A 22500-nucleotide genomic window follows, 5' to 3' on the forward strand; every position below is an offset into this window, starting at 1 on the left:
ATAACGATGCAATTTTTCACGAGTTTCAACGATAACGATGTGATTTCCCCAATAACAATGCGATTTTCCACGGTTTTCTACAATAACGATGCGAGTTTTCACAATGACGATGTGATTTTCCATGATAATGATGTGATTTTTCACGATAACGATGCGAGTTTCCACGATAATGACGCGGGTTTCCACGATAACTGTGCGATTTCAGTTTCTACAATAAGGATGCGATAACGTGGCAGGGGAAGTGCCCCAGCAGTCCCTTGGGTGTGAGGGCAGTGACGATGCAACCTTGCCGCGCCTCACACGGCTCGCCATGATCAATGCCACACCACGCCCCAGCCACTGTCATGAAGTGAACCCTCTCACCCCTAAAGGACCTGATCGGCTGATCGATGAAACAAGGTGAGGCAGCTCTGCTCCGGGATATTAGAGAGTACCTTGCTTGTATCCTGCCAGGAATGTGCGCATGTTCATGTCACCAGAAAGAAACAATGATCCAGTCACATATTGCTTTGGTATCTCTATACCTGTCAATTCATGAATCGAATGGTACAAAGTATTTTGAAGGAAATAAAATAAAATAAAAATATTCTAAAAGCCATTGAGGAAGCTTGCAAAGTACTGTGACCTCGTTGTAAAACCCTTAAGCTAACATCTGAAGGGTTCTTTGGATAGTAGATAAAATCACGGACGGGAGGAGTACGTGTCGCGTGTCGAGTCATTGTCTATGTCGGAGCGAAGTGTGCTGTACCACGTACTAGTACGCACAACACCTTGTTGAGGAGCTTTGACACTCGAACAAACATCCCACTCATGTTTCTGATTCTCTAACCAAACAGTCTCTCGAAAACATGCAAGACAAGTGTTTTTCTTAGCTCTTGAGAATCAAAAGAAAAAAAAAGTACATTTTCTTATTGTTGTAGATCACAAGATGAAGCGTAGACCGCAAACCAAAGGAGCTTCATGACGCGTACACCACATGCCAAGGTAGCACCCAGATTTTCCTCTTCTTCTCTTTTCTTCGCACTTTGGGGGCAAATTTACAGATGGTGTAAAGATAACCATCAACGTGTGTGTGTGTGTGTGTGTGTGTGTGTGTGTGTGTGTGTGTGTGTGTGTGTGTGTGTGTGTGTGTGTGTGTGTGTGTGTGTGTGTGTGTGTGTGTGTGTGTGTGTGTGTGTGTGTGTGTGTGTGTGTGTGTGTGTGTGTGTGTGTGTGTGTGTGTGTGTGTGTGTGTGTGTGTGTGTGTGTGTGTGTGTGTGTGTGCGCGCGCGCATACATGCATGTGTACGTGGCCTAAACACCTGGCTATGTGTGGGAGGATGGGAAAGTTGGCAACTTTGCGATAAGAACTTGCCAAGCACACACACACACACACACACACACACACACACACACACACACACACACACACACACACACACACCTTTATTCTCTTCCTTCAAGGCAACCTAAGAGAAAGATTATCTTCTCATCTTCCTCTTCCCTCCTCCCTCGTCCTCCTCCTCCTCCTTTTTTTTCTCTTCTTCATCTTCCTCTTCCTCTTCTTCCTCCGCCAATTGAAAAGCTGTGCATCATAAATCAATTAGCTTGGCCGGGGTGAAAAAAAATAAAGGAGAGAGAGAGAGAGAGAGAGAGAGAGAGAGAGAGAGAGAGAGAGAGAGAGAGAGGTCTTCCTTTCTGGTGGGTGAGTGGGTGTGTCCAAACTTCACCCTCGTTACTAAGTCGTTTATGGATGTTAATAGATTAGTTAATTGACCTCATGTAAATGTAATACAGTGTGTGTGTGTGAGTGTGTGTGTGTGTGTGTGTGTGTGTGTGTGTGTGTGTGTGTGTGTGTGTGTGTGTGTGTGTGTGTGTGTGTGTGTGTGTGTGTGTGTGTGTGTGTGTGTGTGTGTGTGTGTGTGTGTGTGTGTGTGTGTGTGTGTGATTCTGTGCACTCCTATGCTTAGGTTGCCAAGTCTTTCTTCTACCTTTCCGTCTCTCTCTCTCTCTCTCTCTCTCTCTCTCTCTCTCTCTCTCTCTCTCTCTGTGTGTGTGTGTGTGTGTGTGTGTGTGTGTGTGTGTGTGTGTGTGTGTGTGTGTGTGTGTGTGTGTGTGTGTGTGTGTTTTCCTAGCAACCTTTTTTTTATTAGTTTGTTTTTAGAATGTCATTGGGTCACCACTAACTGTCTCTTGGTGTGTGTGTGTGTGTGTGTGTGTGTGTGTGTGTGTGTGTGTGTGTGTGTGTGTGTGTGTGTGTGTGTGTGTGTGTGTGTGTGTGTGTGTGTGTGTGTGTGTTTCCTATTTATATCCTAATCTTTATGTGTCTGCTTATGTTTGTAGCTCCTTTTCTTTTCTTAATTCTTCATATTGTTTTCTTTTGCATTCATTCCTCTGTTTCGCTTTGTTCCTTTATATCATTTTGCCATTCCTTCCTTCCTTCCTTTCTTTCTTTCTCATTTTTCCTTTTCCTCCTTTTTTTTACCTTCCAATCCTGTCATTACAGCGTTATTAGGAGAGAGAGAGAGAGAGAGAGAGAGAGAGAGAGAGAGAGAGAGAGAGAGAGAGAGAGAGAGAGAGAAATATAAATACATTTGTGTATGTATATATTCATGTAGCAAGAAAAAATAAATGCAAAACTATTACTGTCACAAAGAAAAAGATAATGAATATGTTCCTTATTTATGGCGAATTCTTCTCGACAATCCTTATTAGTGACGAGAACTCATAACGAAAATGAAATATGAAGTCTTGAACAAAGGAATATTAGATAGAAAAAAAAAAAAAAAAATGGAAAAATAAGAAGAAAGAATATCAATGACGAAATAAGAGACTGTGTAAGGAATTCAATGAAAAAAAAAGTTTAATAATGAGAAGATAAAAACAGATATTATTGTAATTTATCTACACACACACGCACACACACACACACACACACACACACACACACACACACACACACACACACACACACACACACACACACACACACACACACACACACACACACACACACACACACACACACACACACACACACACACACACACACATGTCCTTCGAAACATACACATGCAAACATACACACATACGTAACCCACTTCTCCAAAACACCCTCATATCTATCAACAACAAGAGAGACCTGCATTTTGCCACTAAAAACAACACCAGTAGTGGCCGCGGTGTTTGTTGTGGTGTTGACGTTGGGACTGGACAGGAGAAATTGATGGGTAGATTGGTGTGTGTTTTATCAAGGTATCTGTCCTGTTGTGGAGTGGGTATATGGATGGATGGATGGATGGATGGATAAATAGATAAAGATAGATAGATAAATAGATAGATGAGAACATATATAAAAATAGATTTGTTATTTGTTGTTGTTTTTGTGTTGGTGGTGGTGGTGGTGATGTTTTTGAATTAAAGTGGGACGAAAAAATATAAGTAAATGTGAATGTGAACTGTTTTGATGGCAGTGATGATGATAGTAATGACAATACTTCATGGATAATAAAAGAAATAATATTATGATAATAATAATAATGATGAAAATGCTATAACTACTACTAAAAATAATGATAATAGTAGTAATTATAATAATAATAATAATAATAATAATAATAATAATAATAATAATAATGATAATGGCAGTAGTAACAATAACGACAATAAATAATAATAATAATAATAAAAATAATAATAATAATAATATTAATGATAATAATAATAATAATAATAATAATAATAATAATAATAATAATAATAATAATAATACTGCAGTTGTTACTACTACTACTACTACTACTACTACTACTACTACTACTACTACCATCACCACCACCATCAGCACCACCACCACTACAATAACACAACCTCCTTCAACCACTTAACAGAAAACAACAAAAATATTCCATGTGAAGGTTTGCTGAAGTGGATAAAACAGTAAAAAAAAAAAAAAGAAAAAAATCTAAAGTAAGACAAAAATAAAAGGTAATTAGAGTAATGGATCCTGAGAGGGACACGGAGGAGGAAGAGGAAGAAGAGGAGGAGGAGGAGGAGGAGGAGGAGGAGAGTAAAAAAAGAAGGCAAAAAAAAAAAAAAAAGTGTAGTTCAAGAGACAAAGGAGAGTTACAAAGGAAACATTTTGAAGGCGGAATGCTGAGGCAAGTCCACGGAGGGAAGGAAAGGCGAGAGGAAACACAGGGAAAAGATGAACAGACTAAAGGAAGCAAGAAAACCAGGGAGAGGAAGGATACAATTATTTATTTATTTTTCCTTCTTCTTTATATTTATTCCTAGTATTATAATGGTGCTTGTCAATTGATCTTTTTTCTTATTTTCTCTTTTATTTTCTTATTTTCTTGTGTGTGTTTTTTTTTTACGTGTATAAGAGTTTAGTTTTATTTATTTATTTACTTATTTTTCGCCAGTCCTTAGTGATTCAGGTTTGCTATGCTGAATGTTGCTCTCTCTATATATTATTTCTACTCAACTTGTTAGACTTTCTTTTCTTTTTTTCCCGAAACGTAACATCGTGAAGTAATAAAAGAAAATTAGTACAAGAGAAAAGTGAGGAAGGGGGGGAGGAAAACACGAGGAAGTGAAGACAAAAAACGGAAGGGAATAATATTTTTGACATATATTTATTTTTGCACCAATTACTACTACTACTGTTACTATTACTATTTCTACTACTACCTCCACTACTACTAATAATAATGATAATAATAATAACAATAATAATAATAATAATACCACTACAACAATTACCACAAATATCCTTATCTATTTATTAGAAACGATAATTCATTTGTACTTTATTCCTTGCTTCTCTCTCTCTCTCTCTCTCTCTCTCTCTCTCTCTCTCTCTCTCTCTCTCTCTCTCTCTCTCTCTCTCTCTCTCTCTCTCTCTCTCTGTGTGTGTGTGAGCTCATAAATCATCTTAGGTATCGAAGTAACACTAGACGTCTGGGTAACACTTACTATCAGTCTCCACCCTTCCTTAATACGTGGTGCCTCACATAACTCAATGGCTCTCTCTCTCTCTCTCTCTCTCTCTCTCTCTCTCTCTCTCTCTCTCTCTCTCTCTCTCTCTCTCTCTCTTTCTCTCTCTCTCTCCTTGTATATTCATGACTCACAAAGACTGAGGAGTAAAGAAAATTTTAAAGGGATGGGGAGAAGGAGGAGGAGGAGGAGAAGGTGAAGGTTTGGGAGACGAGAAAAGGATATGAAGGAGACGCTTGCCAAAGTGGAGGGGAAAAAAAGATTGTCAGGTTCTCTCTTTCATGTTAGTAAGAGATGAATGCAGCGATTATTAGGATTGATGCTGAATTCAGATTTATTAGACCGACAGTGAGAGAGAGAGAGAGAGAGAGAGAGAGAGAGAGAGAGAGAGAGAGAGAGAGAGAGAGAGGAGGGTAGTGTTATCAGCATTTCTTCCCCCCGTTCGTTAATGGTTTTAGGAAATTATAAGTCTTGATGTATATGCACTTAAGGGTGAAATTGTAATGATTTGGTGACTTAAGATGTCGTGTAGTGTTGGTTGGCCTCGTATCGTAGCAGTAGTAGTAATAGTAGTAGTAGTAGTAGTAGTAGTAGTAGTAGTAGAAGTAGGAATAGTATTAGTATTAGTACATTGATGGTGGTTGATAATGCAGTTAGTTTAATGGATAATGATAAAGATGATGAAAAATGGTGACAAGAGCAGTAGCAAACAATAGTGAGGGTAGTGTTAGTAGAGAGCTGCTACCTTAGTGAGGAGTAACTGACTGTGATGATGGTGAAAGATTGTGGCGAATGTAGCAGTGGCTTTTGGTGATAAAAATATAGAAAACTGCTGATGATAACGACAGTGAATGATGATGGTGACGATGACAGTAGTAATGACAGTGGATGGTGATGGTAAGTATAATGAACTAGTGATAAAAGTGATAGTGAATGATGGTGATGATGATGATAGAAATGACGAATTATTTCCCTTTTCTTCTCACATCTGATAGCCACATTTCTATGATCCAAAAGTGCTTGAAAGATGATGATAAATGATGATGGTGAAAGGAAGATACTGGGTGGATGTAGAGCCGAAGGTAAGAGAGGGTAAGCTAAGACTGAAGAGCTGATGGGGAAATAATAAGGGTGAACGTGAAAGAAATGAAGTAATAGCGGATAATGTAGTGGTGATGGTGGTGGTGGTGGTGATGGTAGTGATGATGGTGAGGGTAAGGAGGGACTGCAGACTGTGTTTAGTGAGTGTGGGCGTGCTGGTATACAAAGCAGAGTGGAAGAGGTGAAGAGATAAAAAGCGTGAAGGAAGGGAGAAAGGGAGACAAGGAGGAGGAGGAAAAGAAAGGAAGCTTAGATGAGGGAGATGAGTGGGGGAGAAGATAGATAAGCGGAGACGTAGGAGGAAGAAGAAAGGAATAAAGGGAGAGAAATAGGGAAGGAACGGTGCATAAAAGATTTGACCGAAGATAAATGTATGTGTGTGTGTGTGCTTATGTGTGTGTGTGTGTGTGTGTGTGTGTGTGTGTGTGTGTGTGTGTGTGTGTGTGTGTGTGTGTGTGTGTGTGTGTGTGTGTGTGTGTGTGTGTGTGTGTGTGTGTGTGTGTGTGTATGTGTGTAGGTGGGTGTGTAGGTGGGTGGATGTTCAAGTTAATAGGTAAAATAAGCAGTTACGGAGACCACATATTCACAATTACACACTACTTTTTTTACCACACACATCGCCATAACACCTTTACGTGAGACAAGGAGTAGGAGGTGAGAGAGAGAGAGAGAGAGAGAGAGAGAGAGAGAGAGAGAGAGAGAGAGAGAGAGAGAGAGAGAGGGGTGAGTTTGTTGGAGCATGCTATCTAATGCCAGGATACACTAAGACACTCATGGGAACAGTAACTTAAATATTCCTTGCCTTTACGTCACTCCGCCTACTCCTTCCTCACCTCACGTCTCGCTCACCTGCCTCAATTCCCGCGCAGGTGAGGTTGTGACGGGGCCCAGCTGTGCGTCTCGAAGGTGACAGGGGTGAGTGGGTCCATGGGGGAAACGAAAAAGAAAGAGAAGCTTTAGGGCATTTACCTGCTGTGGCTGACATGTTACAGGTGGCGCTACTCTGTTTGTTTCTTGTGTCACGTGATAAGGTCAGCTGGTTAAGGTTTATGAATATTGAGGAAAGTGTAATGTTGCTTAAAAGTGTGTAGTAAAGGTTCTTATCGAAGTGTGTGTGTGTGTGTGTGTGTGTGTGTGTGTGTGTGTGTGTGTGTGTGTGTGTGTGTGTGTGTGTGTGTGTGTACGTGTTGAAGTGGCCGGCTAAGGTCTTTGTACACTGAAAAAGAAGATTTATTATTCCCCTGATGTGAAAATTATGAAGGTTTCAATCGGATTAGTCTGAAAAATTTTTAATGTCGATATTTCTTTCTTTAATCGGCTTTTCTATCTTTTCCTTCTCTTCCTGAATGGATTTTTGTTATTCTTCTGGCGCCCTTTTGCATAAATAACAGTTCGAGGTATACAAAAGTCGACCAGAATTAGATTAAGCTAATATTCTTTGAAAGTGTAATCTTATACGTCTTTTTAAATCATTCTCTCTCTCTCTCTCTCTCTCTCTCTCTCTCTCTCTCTCTCTCTCTCTCTCTCTCTCTCTCTCTCTCTCTCTCTCTCTTCTTATTTGCCTTTTCTATTAGTCTGCTTTCTTGTGCATTAAAAAATATAGTGAATCATCGGAGGGTCGATCAGAAGTAGGTTGAGTGCTAGATTCCATTTCTTAATGTGTTCTAAAGATATCCCTAATACTTAATATCCTCTCATACATGAATTTATGAAACGTAAAAGTGTCAATGGTTGCGTGTCAGCAATATGTTTCCTTGTCAAGTTGCAGCTGCTCCTTAGGGAGAAAACTATCAATTTGACGAGTGCAGGGACTCAAACATCTGCAGGAGCTTGATGGAAAGATGCAGTGACCCGGAATTTTAATTGATAATAACAGATTTTCTTCTTGATAATTCTCTTTTAAAATTTGTCATCACCAGTGGACCATATTCTTTGTTTCTTTTTCTTTTTCCCTGCCTCTGTTGTTTTTGGCTAGAAACTCCTTTACACAAAGAAAATAAGATAGATATAGCAAAAAATAAAAAAAGAAGGTAAAATGACGGAATGGGATAGAGAAAGAAGGAGCATGACAAAATCTTTTCCCTTTTGAGCTGACGAAGGTCGCAGAAGTTTCCAATTATCAGGTAATTAGCTAAAACGTTAGTAATTACCCAGCAGGTGTTTGGCTCCTCAGAAGCGTCTACAAGTTTATTTTTCCTCTTTTTTTCTCCCCATACACACATCATTACTTGTCTTCCCAGTCCAGGTGTGGCTTCATTAAGGCTGGCAAGGCAGGTAGGCGGTTCCTCCCTGGCAAGTGGTGACGCGTGCCACTCACCTCACTCATCTTCATTCAGTTTTCTTTCTCGTGTTGAGTTGTTATTGTGGGCGCGTTACGTGGCCTCCTGGTGGGCTGCCAGTACCGCGACCATACTTCACTGTCTAGATGGGGGGAGCCACTGAAGGAAATGTGGCTTAGTGTGAGACAATGTTTGGAAATGTGCTTTGTTGTTCTTAGTGAGTCAGTGAAGTAGTAAGTCCATACACCTGCTTATCTGTGGATCTTTCTATCTATCTATTAATCTATCTATCTATTCATCTATTAGTATTGGTTTCTAAGCCATTCTTTACGAGACTGAAAATAAAAATCCCAGTCAAATTCGTTCTTTTCATCATTATTCATAATGTTGTAAAGTGAAGATATTATTATTTAGAAAGTGTTTTCTATTTTCATTTTTTTTTTGTGACTGACAGAAAAACATACGATTGGAAAAAAAAATCTTTATGGTAATACACACACACACACACACACACACACACACACACACACACACACACACACACACACACACACAAATGGGCGAAGCATTCAACCCATATATACAAATAATTTTAGAGAGCATTTACTTCCACCTCTTTCAAAAATAAACAAAACACAAGAACAAAACGAAAAAAAAAAAAAAATTGCATACCTCTATTATCCCAGCAAACAAACAGGCAACGAGAATAATCAAACACACAAACATTTAAAACAAGACAAAACAAAAACTGCAGGTCTATTATGCAGTTTGATTTGTGTCTAATTGCTCCTTCATCCTTTCTTTTTTTTATCAACTTTTATTATGCTACATTGTTTATTATTTCGTGATACTATTGTTCCATCAAAGATATATATGCATTTCATTTTCGTTTTCTTTTTTTTGTCCTCTTGACCCTCATTTTCTACGAGGGTAAACAAAAGTGGGCCACCCTCATACATAAAACCAGCCCATTACAGAGGTTATAACAGAGCTAATGTAAGGAGGAGGAGGTGGGATAGAAGGAGAAGGAAGAGGAGGAGGAGGAGGAGGAGGAGGAGGAGGAGGAGTAGGAGGAAGAGGAGGAAGAAGAAGAGGAAAATAAATGGGCTGCTCTGAGTACATAAATAATTCTGGGTTCGAATTTGCATACCTTTTTCCTGCCCAATTGTTTAGCTTGATTGGTGTTGATGAGAGAGAGAGAGAGAGAGAGAGAGAGAGAGAGAGAGAGAGAGAGAGAGAGAGAGATATTCGTACAGATTTTAAAGTCACTGATTGGATGGTGTATTTCTCTCTCTCTCTCTCTCTCTCTCTCTCTCTCAAGGATATGTAGTACAGGGAAGTTTAAACCAGGAGGAGGAGAGTGTTGAAAAAGTGTGTTTATGCCGCTACTCCGCTCACTCAGCTGACGTGAGCCATATGCCGCCTAAGTGTTGCTTCTCCTTCATAAGTACTCTATTTTTACTCGGCTTTGTTTTTCTGTGTGTCTGGCTGACTTTCTCTCTCTCTCTCTCTCTCTCTCTCTCTCTCTCTCTCTCTCTCTCTCTCTCTCTCTCTCTCTCTGTGTGTGTGTGTGTGTGTGTGTGTGTGTGTGTGTGTGTGTGTGTGTGTGTGTGTGTGTGTGTGTGTGTGTGTTAGTAGACAGGTAGGTATGTAGTTTATGTGATGTCACGTTCTACTTCCTCTTACCTCACCACTCCCCTTCTACCTTCTACCTTCCCTCCCTCACGTGTATCAGGACCAGCCATCATCATTTGTCTCCACCTGTCCACACCTCACCATCACCACCACCACCACCACCACCACCATCACCACTTCCGTCTAAGCGCGTACAAAACTTTACGAAACGATGATCTAACAAATGGAAAAGTCTGAGTTTGTTTTTTAGTTTTGGACATTTTTTATCATTATTTTTTGTTTGTTCAGTTATTTTCATTTTTTTTTTTTAGTCATTCATTCCTAATTGTGGCGATGAAAGTTATGTCGGGTCTGGTTTTGGATTGAGCTGGTCTGGTGTGGTGTGGCTTCTGCTTTTCTGGCGTCATTTCGTCTCGTTTTGTGTTGCCTTCTCTGGTTTGGTCTGGTCTTATCTAGATATTTATTCAGAAACGCTTAGCTCTCTCACCACTATTTTCTAAGGCCACAGAGATGATTAGAGTGGTTTTCAAGAGTGTTTCTTCAGTTTGTAATGTAGAAATCTTGTCACTCTGCCTCGAGAACCGTAAAAACACCTTAAAAATATAAATAAAGCCTTTTGAAATAACGGAGGTGACGCACAGAAGCTAGTCTGGTCTGGTCCGGTTACACACTTCCCGCGGCATGAGCGATAGACTTGAAGATTTAGACGTATTACTATTTTTTCCAGACTTGGTAAAGATTTAGCAGCATTACTAGTCTCTTTTCCCTCTTTGCCGACCAGAAAAAAAAAATCTTAATCTGGTAACTGTATTTTTCGTTATGTCTCAGATGTGTTAAACTTTTAAATGCAAACTTTTTTCATGCTTATTTCCCGTGTCTCTTTTTTTTTTTTTTTTTACTTAAACATTTGAGGCGAAGGAAGAGATTAGCATTAGGATTAAAAAAAACAAGAGACTAAAGGGGATGTGGATGAGCATATATTGTATATTGAGGGTCGTATATACAGTATTAGTATGTGTTCATGTATGCTGACTAATTAAAGATATATGTATTTATGTATTACTTTTATGTTCACAAGTTAGAAATACGTAAACATTGATAGATGAAGCAGGAATATCAGTACTGAAAAGAAGAAATAGCGAAGAAGATAGAGGAAAAGGACAGCCACTCGATAAATGGCATAGCTTCAAAGCAGTACGTGGTGGGTGGGATTCAAACCTATGCGTGAACGTCCTCCCGATCCCACGCTCACTACCTTATCCACTACGCCACCGTCCCCCGTGTATGTGCTGATGTATATTGATAGACTAAACCGTGTACACTTGTTTGACAGAATAATGAATAATTGTGACCACTAGATAAGATAGCAAGGAAAGATGAGAAGGAGAAGGAAGAAAAAGAAACTAATAAACAAGAGAAAAGTTGAAATAGGGAAGAGGTGCAAGATAGGAAAAGATGGAAGGATGAAAGAAAGATAGAATAAGATAATACAGGAGAAACAAAGGCGTATGAGAGATGAAAGGATGGTTTAGTGAGGAGAAGGAAGAAGAACAGGGGGAGGAGGAAGAGGAGGAGGAAGAGGAGAAGGGGTGTGTAATTATAGGACAGAATGATTATGAGAGCATGGAGATAATGGGGAGGTTGAGAGAGAGAGAGAGAGAGAGAGAGAGAGAGAGAGAGAGAGAGAGAGAGAGAGAGAGAGAGAGAGAGAGAGAGAGAAATGTGCCCTGGAGAAATTGAAAGAGATGCAGTTGTGTTTGGGAAGACACATAAAAAGTATATAAAAGCAAGATGAAAGAAAAGAAAATAAGCTCAAAAATGGAAGGAGAAAAGGAGGAAGGAATGAAGCGACGAGAAATAGAAGCGAGGAAGACTAGAGAATGTGACAGAATGGTAAAAGCAAGAAAGAAATGAAAGAGAACAGGAAAGAGAACGAAAATAACATTGATAAGAAGAAAAAAAAAAAGATGAGACGTTACGAAGGAAAAGAAAAAGAAAAAAAATGTAGAAAAAAATGAATGTAAAAATTAAGATGCACGTAATTATAATATTTCTCCATTTTTTATGCAAATGATTCTCAGTTAGGTAGGTACGTACTTGTATACTCTCTCTCTCTCCCTCTCTCTCTCTCTCTCTCTCTCTCTCTCTCTCTCTCTCTCTCTCTCTCTCTCTCTCTCTCTCTCTCTCTCTCTCTCTCTCGTATTTCCTTTCCACTTCTCCCACACACAAAAATGAAGATTAACTAATTCAACCCAACGAAAGCATTTTACATTTTTGGGACCAGACCGTAAATGAGGCTGAACCATTTTTGTGCAGAGAGTATGAAGTTAACAAGACGCAAGAAAAAAATACCAATGCGCTGCAATTTGTGAGTTAGGTTGTGACAGGAGAGAGGGCGGCAGCGGAGAGAGGAAACTGCTGAAAGTGGAAAAGAGAGAAAAGAAAGGATGGGAGCCTGCGTTGAAAGGGAGTGATTGAGAAGAGGGTGCTGCGAGGAGGTAAATGTAGAAGGATGGAAAGAAGATAGCTCAGAGGGAGATAGGGGAAGAGGGGAAAGGAGGGTGCCAATCGGGAGTTTGAGGGAAAATAAGGTGTACTTGTTTTGTGAGGAGTTTAGTGAGGAAATGTAATGGGTACGGTGAGTTCCGTGTGACTCGAATGGTGGATGAGTCGATACGAGGAAAGAAAAGGGAAAGGTAAATAAGGAAAGTGGAGAAAAAAGCTAAAAGGAGTGAGTGAAAATGTGGAATGAGGTGTTGCAATGTTATGCGTGATGGAAGGTAGGAAATACATAAATACATAGTGAAGAGTGTTTGAAAATTGTGAAGAGAAATTGCGAAATAGAGTTGGAGGAGTGAAAGGGAAGAAAAGACGGAAAAGAAAGAAGCGGAAGAAAAGTCTGAAGAGAGTGCGGAGGGAATGAAGAAGAACAAGTGAAAAATTTCGAGAGTTGTAAGAAAGTGAAGAATGAGGAGAGAATAGAAGTGGCAAAATGGAAGAGACAGTCGAGGAGAGTGAACGAGTTAAAGGTTAGGAATGTGAAATAAAGTGAATAGTTTATTATTTAAAGGAGATGGAGGGAAAACGTGGGTCAGTATACCTATTGAACAAACACAGAGACAGACAGACAGGCAGAGACGGAACGTGTGACGGCACCGCGACGCCCCAGCCAAGGAGAGCAGACGGCAGTGTTGGGTTACATTACGGGAGCTTAACGGGGATTTGCGAACCTGTATGTGTGTGTGTGTGTGTGTGTGTGTGTGTGTGTGTGTGTGTGTGTGTGTGGACTTCCTGGCGACACTCAATATATTTCTCGAGCTCATCCCTCCCTCGGGGCATTGCAGGGGTGTATTCAGGGAGTGTCCGGTGTATTCCGCCTCACCAAGCCTGTCACAGTAATCCCTCCACGTGAGCACAGGCGACCTTGATAACACTGCCGCTCCCCGCTGCTCTCACTCTCTGATTGCTTTATGTCTCGCCGTTTTGTTTTGAAACGTGCACCAAACAAACTCTGTGTTTCCACCAAAGCTCTTATCAATAATTCGTTTTGCAGTGAGTAGTTAAATCATTCTTTTGTAAATATAATCTTTGTATTCGTCTTTTTTGTAGTTTTGATATATAAGAATATTTTTCAATGAATAATAGAGAAATGTTATTCCCATCACATCGTTTCCTGTCCAAACTAACATCGCGGTGAAAAAAGTCATGGCGCCCCAAACCAGGCCAGGGGAAAGTGAGCTGGTATACGCATCGATGAACAGTTCCGTCAGTGAAACCGTTAGGAGAGTCACGATTGCTGAGGGACGGTGACCTTGCTGCGGGAGAGAGAGACAAAGTGAAGGAAGGAGGGAAGAGTGTGTCATTGTAATATTTGGCATTCACCTTTGACATTTAAATTCTCAGACAAAGAGATAGATGAGAGGTGTCTGCGTATATATTCTTTATGATTATTTTAGTGTTAGTTATTCTGTTTCGTTGGTGCCGCACAAGTTAAGGCGCTTAGGGCAAATCCTCCCAGTGTGCCGGCAGGTTTGGGTCGCACGGCTCCCACAGGCTGCCGTGCTAACGTTCCACGATGCTTCCACACAACAACAACACAACTCGAATCAGTTTTTGTTGATCCCGCATTGGAGTTGGTAATTTCTGGTGCTGTGATTCTGTTTCTGTAGGAGGTTAGGAATAAGGCAGGTCTCCGCGCTGTCAATACGTGGCTCCTGTGGTTACAAGTCTGGGCCTATGTAAGGTACAAATGATGGTCAGAAGGATAAGAGGAAGAGATGGTATGGTGTATGTTTGCAAGCTATGGTTATAGGCAGGATGCTCACACTGCCTGTATTGCAATAATTATTCACATCAGGGAAAACAATGTAAAGATACATGTTTTACGGTGTTTCTCTTATCATCTGTAATCATTTCTTCTTTATTGGAAAGCATCATGTTACGAAACTGACTTGTGGTTCTGCTCGCAAAATTAACTTCCACCATTAATTTTTGCACGATAATAAATGCACTGCCTGCTTCTTGCGAGTGAATTATCACGGCCACTCACGAAAACTGCTGGAGCGGTAAGACTTAGGCCACGTTGATCATTTATTTACCATTATCACCAGTTTGTTAATCCCTTGCCATCCATCCCACAACCTTTCCCTTCCCTCCTTGACGTGACGTGACATGACGTGACCCGCGCCATGCAGTCAGGTCAAGGCAACAGTTTCAGTAAGCCTCTCTAAGCCATCCGTGACCCGCCAACACGTCTGCAAAATCCCGAAATAAAAAAAAAGTAATTCTCTAGATGAACGACGAGCACAAGATTAATTAGGGTGTTATTATTTACATCAGCTGTTTGGAGTCTCGCGTGAGGCAAGAGAGATGTAAGATTCGCCCGCTGGTTATTTCCTGCATTATTTTCTACTTTATGGCAATCTTGTCACGAAGGAAACCTGAGGCCATTTCCCAGTAAGGTGAAAGGAAGCAAAGAAAGAGACAAGGAAGTGAGGGAGAGAACAGGGCTGAAACAAAGACAAGGGAATAGAGATATGCAGGAATAAGGAAGGAAGAAGAAGAGAGAGAGAGAGAGAGAGAGAGAGAGAGAGAGAGAGAGAGAGAGAGAGAGAGAGAGAGAGAGAGAGAGAGAGAGAGAGAGAGAGAGAGAGAGAATACACTAATAGCCTTGAGATGCTATTAGTGAAAAAAGTAATATAAATAAGTAAATAACATATAAAAAATAAGGAAAATAACTGTTTAATCCGAGGTGAGTTTTTATGATAGTTAAAATAGAGAAGGAAGAGAAGGAAGAGGACGAGAAGAAGGAGGCGTAGCAAAAAAAAGTAAGAATGAGGAGAAGTAAAGGATGATGATGATGATGAGGAGGAGGAGGAGGATGAACAGGATGAGCAGGAGGGAGTAGGAGGTACATAAAGAAGAAAATGAAAGATGAAAATAATGAAAGATGAGGAAGAAACAAAGAAGGAGAAGGAAGAAGAGAATGAGGAGGAGCTGGAAGAAGAATAGGAGTGAAGAACAGAAAGAGGAAAAAAAGAAAATAGTGAATGAAAAATGGAAAAGACAAGAACGTAGACGAGAAATTGGAAAAGGAAAAGGAAAAAAAACGATAAAAGCAAGGAAAAAGAAAAAAAAGAGTAGGAGAATGAAAACAGTGAGGAAGGAAAATCAAGAGAAGGAAAAAAAAAAGAGGAGGAAGAAGAGGATCACCAAACAAGTGCACTTAAAGCTGTTGGTGTAATTGTAGTGGTTGTGGTGGTGGCGGTGGTGGTGGTGGTGGTGGCGTTTGAGCTTAGAGACGTGTGATTAAATGGCCCTTTTATGTACAATGTGTGGCTGCAGCAGAAGAAAAATGTAAATAATAAAAAGCTGGTAAAAGATTGGACAAAAAATTAAGATGAAGGTGTTGAAGAATGTGGTTGAGAGAGAGAGAGAGAGAGAGAGAGAGAGAGAGAGAGAGAGAGAGAGAGAGAGAGAGAGAGAGAGAGAGAGAGAGAGAGAGAGAGATGTAGGATATCATTGTTGTTCATATCGAGGCAAAATATAAAATAGAAATAAAACAAACGAAAAATCAATTACTTAACAGTAACAGCAGCTGTATTAGTAGTGTTTGTATTATTTTTATTGTTATTATTACTACTACTACTACTACTACTACTAGTAGTAGTAGTAGTAGTAGTAGTAGTAGTAGTAGTGGTGGTGGTGGTAAATCAGTGGTAGTGGTGGTGGTGGTGGTGGTGGTGGTGGTGGTGGTGGTGGTGGTGGTGGTGGTGGCAGTGGTGGTGGTGGTGGTGGTGGTGGTGGTGGTGGTGGTGGTGGTGGTGGTGGTGGTGGTGGTGGTGGTGGTGGTGGTGGTGGTGGCAGCAGTGTGGTGGTGGTAATGTGGTGGTGGCAGTGGTGGTGGCAGTGGTGGTGGTGGTGGTGGTGGCAGCAGTGGTAGTAGTAGTAGTGGTAGTAGTGGCAGTAGTAGTAGCAGTAGTAGTAGTAGTAATAGTAGTAGTAGTAGTAGTAATAAGGGAAGGGGTCCAAGTGGCAGCTCGTTATGTATTATTTAGGAACGAGTGAAGGTAAAGAGAGCCAGGAAGGGGAGAGGGAGAGAGAGATAGTGAGAGGAGGCAGGCATGGGGTGTGGTGGTGGTGGTGGTGGTGGGTGGTGATGTTCGTATCATCCGGTGAATATTGTAGTGATGTTTACTTGTATGATACCAAATTAGGAAGTGAATTTATACGAGTGTTTAGCTTGCATTGATACTGCTTTCTTTGTGAGGATAGGACACACACACACACACACACACACACACACACACACACACACACACAAGGAAAAAAGTAAAGATGATGGAAAGAAGGAAGCAAGGAAGAAAAGAAGAAAGGAAAGCGATCAGAAAGAAAAAAAAGAAAGGAACAAGGAATGATAAAAGAAAAAAAAACGAAAGAAAAGGAGATAAAATGAAAGAAAAAGAACTTATACACAGATAGACGAATAGAACCACACACACACACACACACACACACACACACCGACAACGTGACCAGTGACTCGAGAAGACTGATGATTCTAGGTTAAACACTGCGAGGGGCAAAAAATGAATAAAAAAAATCACTTAAGTAATGTGCACACTGTCGAAATCTGAAAAAAATCTTACTGCAGCCTTGTAATACCACGGAAAGATGAATGGCCTGTAAAGATAGGCAGATTAAGCAGTCTTCTCCTTGGGTATTGATATTGATCCTTTGGTGTATTACAATGATAAGCCTTAAGAGAAAAAAAAACCTATTATTGCAGGTTAGAGAATAAAAACTGTATTATTGCAGGTTAGTGATATTCTGATGTATTGAACGGATTAGCTATGAAAAGAGTAATTTGTATGATAAGCCTCATTTCTGTCTTCATGTCACGCTGTATTCTTGAACTAGTTATCATAAGGATAATTTTAGACGTTACTGAAATTAATTTACGTGTTCGCGCGGGTGTGGTTCCCTACTGACAGTCTGCAGTGGTGTCTTTATTAGAACTGACACTGTAACCATGGAAAGAAAAACACCCTTGAAAACCCTACGTAACCTCCAGTAGATTTTGTTAACCATTTGACTGCTATTTGATACATCTTTCGTTAATTACTCATCACTCTGAGACGTCGTTACTTGTTCTACAGACACCTGCAATCTTTAAATCAAGGTTAAACTGCAAAATCTGTTCTTTTCTTCGGTATCTTTCTTGTAGATGCTTATAAAGATTTTATGCATTGTCTCTGGTGTTATTAATTATTTCGTATCGCGGTGAGAGAGTTTTAAGTGTAGTCGAGATAAGATACTGAATTGTTTATGAACCCGAGCCTTTATGTGCAAGAATAGGAAGGCTCATCTCATTCCCAGGCCTGAGTTTACTACCACTCTTGTACAACTCTTAGATCCTGAGCACATGATGGGACATTAAAACTGCTTGCCATGAGAGAGAGAGAGAGAGAGAGAGAGAGAGAGAGAGAGAGAGAGAGAGAGAGAGAGAGAGTCTTGATATACGAGGTGTCAGTGAGTCAATGTGCCGGAACAAAAGCTGCATCTGTCTGAGTCACGAGAACTTTCATCAAAAATAATAAAAATAGTAAAAATAAGTGTCTTTCTGAGTCATAACCCTTAAATGCGAACCGGAATTATATGCCTTGATATTTCTGCGACATTTCTTTGGGTCGGATTGTCAAGTGAACATTTGTTTCCTCCTACTCACCCTGATGTTTTAACTTTTCACCCTCTCTTCCTGTAGCTTTTCCTGCTGACTTTGACTGTCCAGATGCTTGCCACTCCTGCTCTAGTGCTTGCCAAACACTACATTCTATATTCTGAAACACTCCTATCAGCATCCCCACTTCACTCAAAGGACTCTAGTTGAAATTTGAGGCTTTTTAATCACTTATTCTTGTTTCTAGTGACAGATTAGCAAAAATTCATTCATCCAAAGGGGAAAACTTCAATACAACCTTTCCAATCATCACTCTAGCGTTTGAGTATAGCCGTTTTGAGAAAGATAGGTAAAGAAAGAAGTGTTTCAGAATAGTGGCCGTATGCAGAGAGAGTTTGGTGATCCCAGCTGACTCCCATTAATGTTATGGTTATGGCGGAAATGGTTAATGAAGATGCATATTCATGAGGTCATCTCGCCATCATTATAAGCGGGATGTGGCTAGCCTGATGATGATGATGGTGATAATGATTATGATGATGGTGGTGGTGATGGTGATGATGATGATGATGATGGTTTTCGCTTTTCTACCTCACTGCGATAATGAATATAGTGGTCCGAGTCAACACAGATGTATCACCGCAACATCACTCTTATAAATTCAGTCAGATGGTTAGTTTGATGCACATGATTTGGTTCTGTAACACTTTTATTTCTAGTTTTTCCTCTCGTGATGGTCATTCTCATAAATATTACCTTTAAATTCTATATACTATTTATTTTCGCGTAATTCTGAATAGCATGGCGCACGTTACGAATCATTATATTCTATTAAGGCAATCGCAGGCTGTGATCAGACCAGATTTGCTGTAATGGCCTCTGCATATATTGTTTCCAGCAATCTGAAGCGCTATGAAAAGAATTATTATCATTTAATTTTCTTCTTTACTTAGAAACAGAGCTTATACAACTATTTATTCACTGTAGTCTACAATATTTTTAAAAAGTTAAGTGGCTATGCAAAATTGCGATGAAATATACCCGCGAGGCTCAGTTTGTAATAATAATATTTTTTGTTTCCTGAAGGACATAAGGAGCTTGGTCTACAACAACAAAAGATAGAGAATAAATATACCATGCAAATTATAGTCACAGCCGCCCCCACCAAAAAAAAAATAAATAAATAAATAAATAGAAAAAAAAGATGAATAACACATTGTAATTTACTAAAACACTACTTTTGATATTAATGATCTATACCTGCCAAATAAATCAATACACACAAACCTCACTTACAACAATAACTAAACTATGCCTCATGCGATTTACGATCTAATATTGACACTAAGAAAATTTCAGCCAATGTTTACAACTGCGAATATATCCATTGTGTTCCTCCTGGCGTGTTCAGGAGACGGGAGCGTGAAAGAGCGTGCAGTGCTTGTGTATATTTATCCTTCCAAGGGTTCGTCGCGCGGTGGGTGGGGGGTCAGGCACACAAGAGGCACCCAAGGTCACACATGGCCCGACCTGAGTTGATGGCGCCGCAGTTTGTGTGAGAAGTTGATCTGAAGGGTGGGGTTCACCATGCGCGCTCGCACACACACACACACACACACACACACACACACACACACACCTTCCCTTCCCACCGCTCCTCTTTCCTTCCCTTCCATTAACATGATTTCTATAACCGACCACTTTCCTCCTTTCATCTCCTTCCCCTTCCCTTTCTCTCTCATATCCCCCCCCTCTCTCTCTGTCTCTGTCTCTGTCTCTGTCTCTCTCTCTCTCTCTCTCTCTCTCTCTCTCTCTCTCTCTCTCTCTCTCTCTCTCTCTCTCTCTCTCTCTCTCTCTCTCTCTCTCTCAGAAGCAATTCATCCTCATCTTCCTGCTCGCTAACGCACCCCATGAACTCTCTCCCCTTCCTCCTCTCGCCGTCACTTCCTGGCTCCTTATCACGGGTCAACAAACACACACTAGATCACGTTCCCACATGTGATTCTCGCTTCCCGCCTTAGTGGAATCATCTGCCTTATTCCTAGTACAGCACCTCCTCCGGCCTTGTCTCCGCCGGCCCTGTATCCACTAAATATGCTTGAGCATAGAAATTAGTTATATTTTTTCCTTTAAGAAGACGTATGCAGAGAAGGAGAGAGTGGATATCGGTGCCTGCATGATCCTCTACCCTCGCCACTTTTGTAAATTGGTTGTGTTCTGCGTCACGCATTGAAGTGAAGGAAACACTGATTGATTCCAGGACTGGCGATGAATGAACTGAATGGATGGTTGTTTCTTTGAGTGGAAACACGCGTGAGTGAATGAATGACTGACTCTCTGCCTGAATGAATGGCGGTGCAGGAAACTACAACGATCCGTAACGAACCGTTCGGGTGAGGGTCGCTCGTTAAAAGTGAACTGTTTGTCATATAAGATGGTTGTTACATTAATGACTGCTATTGATATCAGTCTGGTATAAAGGAATGTTTCAGGTGTAGTCGATTGAACATTTTTTTTTAATTACCAACTATTCCACCTAGAAAGATTCTGTTAGTGTGATATGCTTGTTGAAAGGTTACTCATCATAATGGAAGAATGTTCATTGTACGATCAAACTAAAGAACAAAGAGATCAGTAGTTATCAATAATTTACTGTATAATGAATTTACTGACTAATTAAATGAATGAATTTCTATTTTTTTTAACCGTAATGTATTAACCTGCAAAATTGTTGACATGATGAACTGGTAGATTTAATAAATGACTGGCAGACTGTCGGAATTACTGTGTAAATCATATATATATATATATATATATATATATATATATATATATATATATATATATATATATATATATATATATATCCCAGCTGATCTCGTGTAGATATTAGAACAGAGATATATAGGCAGTCAGAAACAGACTGAAACTGACTGAGAGACAGATTCGCTCATTTAAACGCTCACTCACTCACTCACTCACTCACTCATTCACGAATCAAAAAATGAACTTATTAAACAGCAACCCAACTGACTGACTTTCTGACTGACTGACTACTGACTGACTGACCCTCCTGACTGACTGACTGGTAATAACACCACGAGCTTAACTTCGCAGTGTCATGCAAAAAGAATTTCATGACCTTCGCCCTTCCCTCCCTCCATCTCATACAGTTTTTCTTTTTATTTCCCTCCTCCCTTTTATTCTAGGTCTCTCTCTCTCTCTCTCTCTCTCTCTCTCTCTCTCTCTCTCTCTCTCTCTCTCTCTCTCTCCTCCGGTCGTTTTGGGAAAGGTTAAAAGAAGGGTGGAAGAATAAAGAGCGAGAAAGAGAAAAATAAAACGAGAAGCAGGTCATGAGGAAATACTCGTAGGGGGAAGAGGAAACAACCTGGAAAGAGATAAGAATAACAAAGAAAGTGGTCAAAAACTATGCAGTAATAGTATTGATAATGATGATAATGATAATAACAATAGTAATAGTAATGATGATAGTAATGAAAATAATAATAATAATAATGATAATAATAATAATAATAATAATAATAATAATAATAATAATAATAATAATAATAATAATGATAATAACAGCTATAATAATAACAATGATAATAATAATAACAATAACAATGATGATAATAGCAACAATAATAATAATAATGATAATGATTTCGGCTACAGAGCCATCCATAACAACAACAACAATAATAATAAGCATAATAATAATAATATTAATAATAATAATAATAATAATAATAATAATAATAATAATAATAATGATAATAATAATCATATACATGTATATAATAAAATCAATATTAACAATGCTAATAATAATAAAGATAACAATAATGATAAAAAATAATAATAATAATAATAATAACAATGATAATGATAATAATAATAATAATAATAATAACAATGATAATGATAATAATAATGATAATAATGATACTACTACTACTACTACTACTACTACTACTACTACTAATAATAATAATAATAATAATAATGACAATAATGATAAAAAGAAAGATAATAAGAATAAGAATAATAAGAAGAAAAGAGGAAAAGAAGAAAAAGATGATGATGTCAATGATAGAAGAGAGAGAGAGAGAGAGAGAGAGAGAGAGAGAGAGAGAGAGAGAGAGAGAGAGAGAGAGAGAGAGAGAGAGAAGATACGTACAAAGGAAAATAAAGGGTAATGTGGCAATAAAAGAACGCAAAAGGATTAGAGAAGTAGCAATAAGGGAAGAAAAATGTGAAGGAGAGTACAGTGCAGAGGAGGAGGAGGAGGAGGAGGAGGAGGAGGAGGAGGAGGAGGAGGAG

The 22500-nt window shown here is 39.5% G+C and overlaps 1 protein-coding gene across 4 annotated transcripts in view; it reads left to right on the forward strand.

Annotated features, from left to right (window-relative positions):
• Positions 1 to 22500, forward strand: part of LOC123514651 (5-hydroxytryptamine receptor 1-like) — a 456202-nt gene that overhangs the window by 220872 nt on the left and 212830 nt on the right. The window lies entirely within an intron of this gene.

The sequence above is a fragment of the Portunus trituberculatus genome, chromosome 38 (genome assembly GCF_017591435.1).
Source record: "Portunus trituberculatus isolate SZX2019 chromosome 38, ASM1759143v1, whole genome shotgun sequence".
In the NCBI taxonomy this organism is placed as follows: Eukaryota; Metazoa; Arthropoda; class Malacostraca; order Decapoda; family Portunidae; genus Portunus; species Portunus trituberculatus.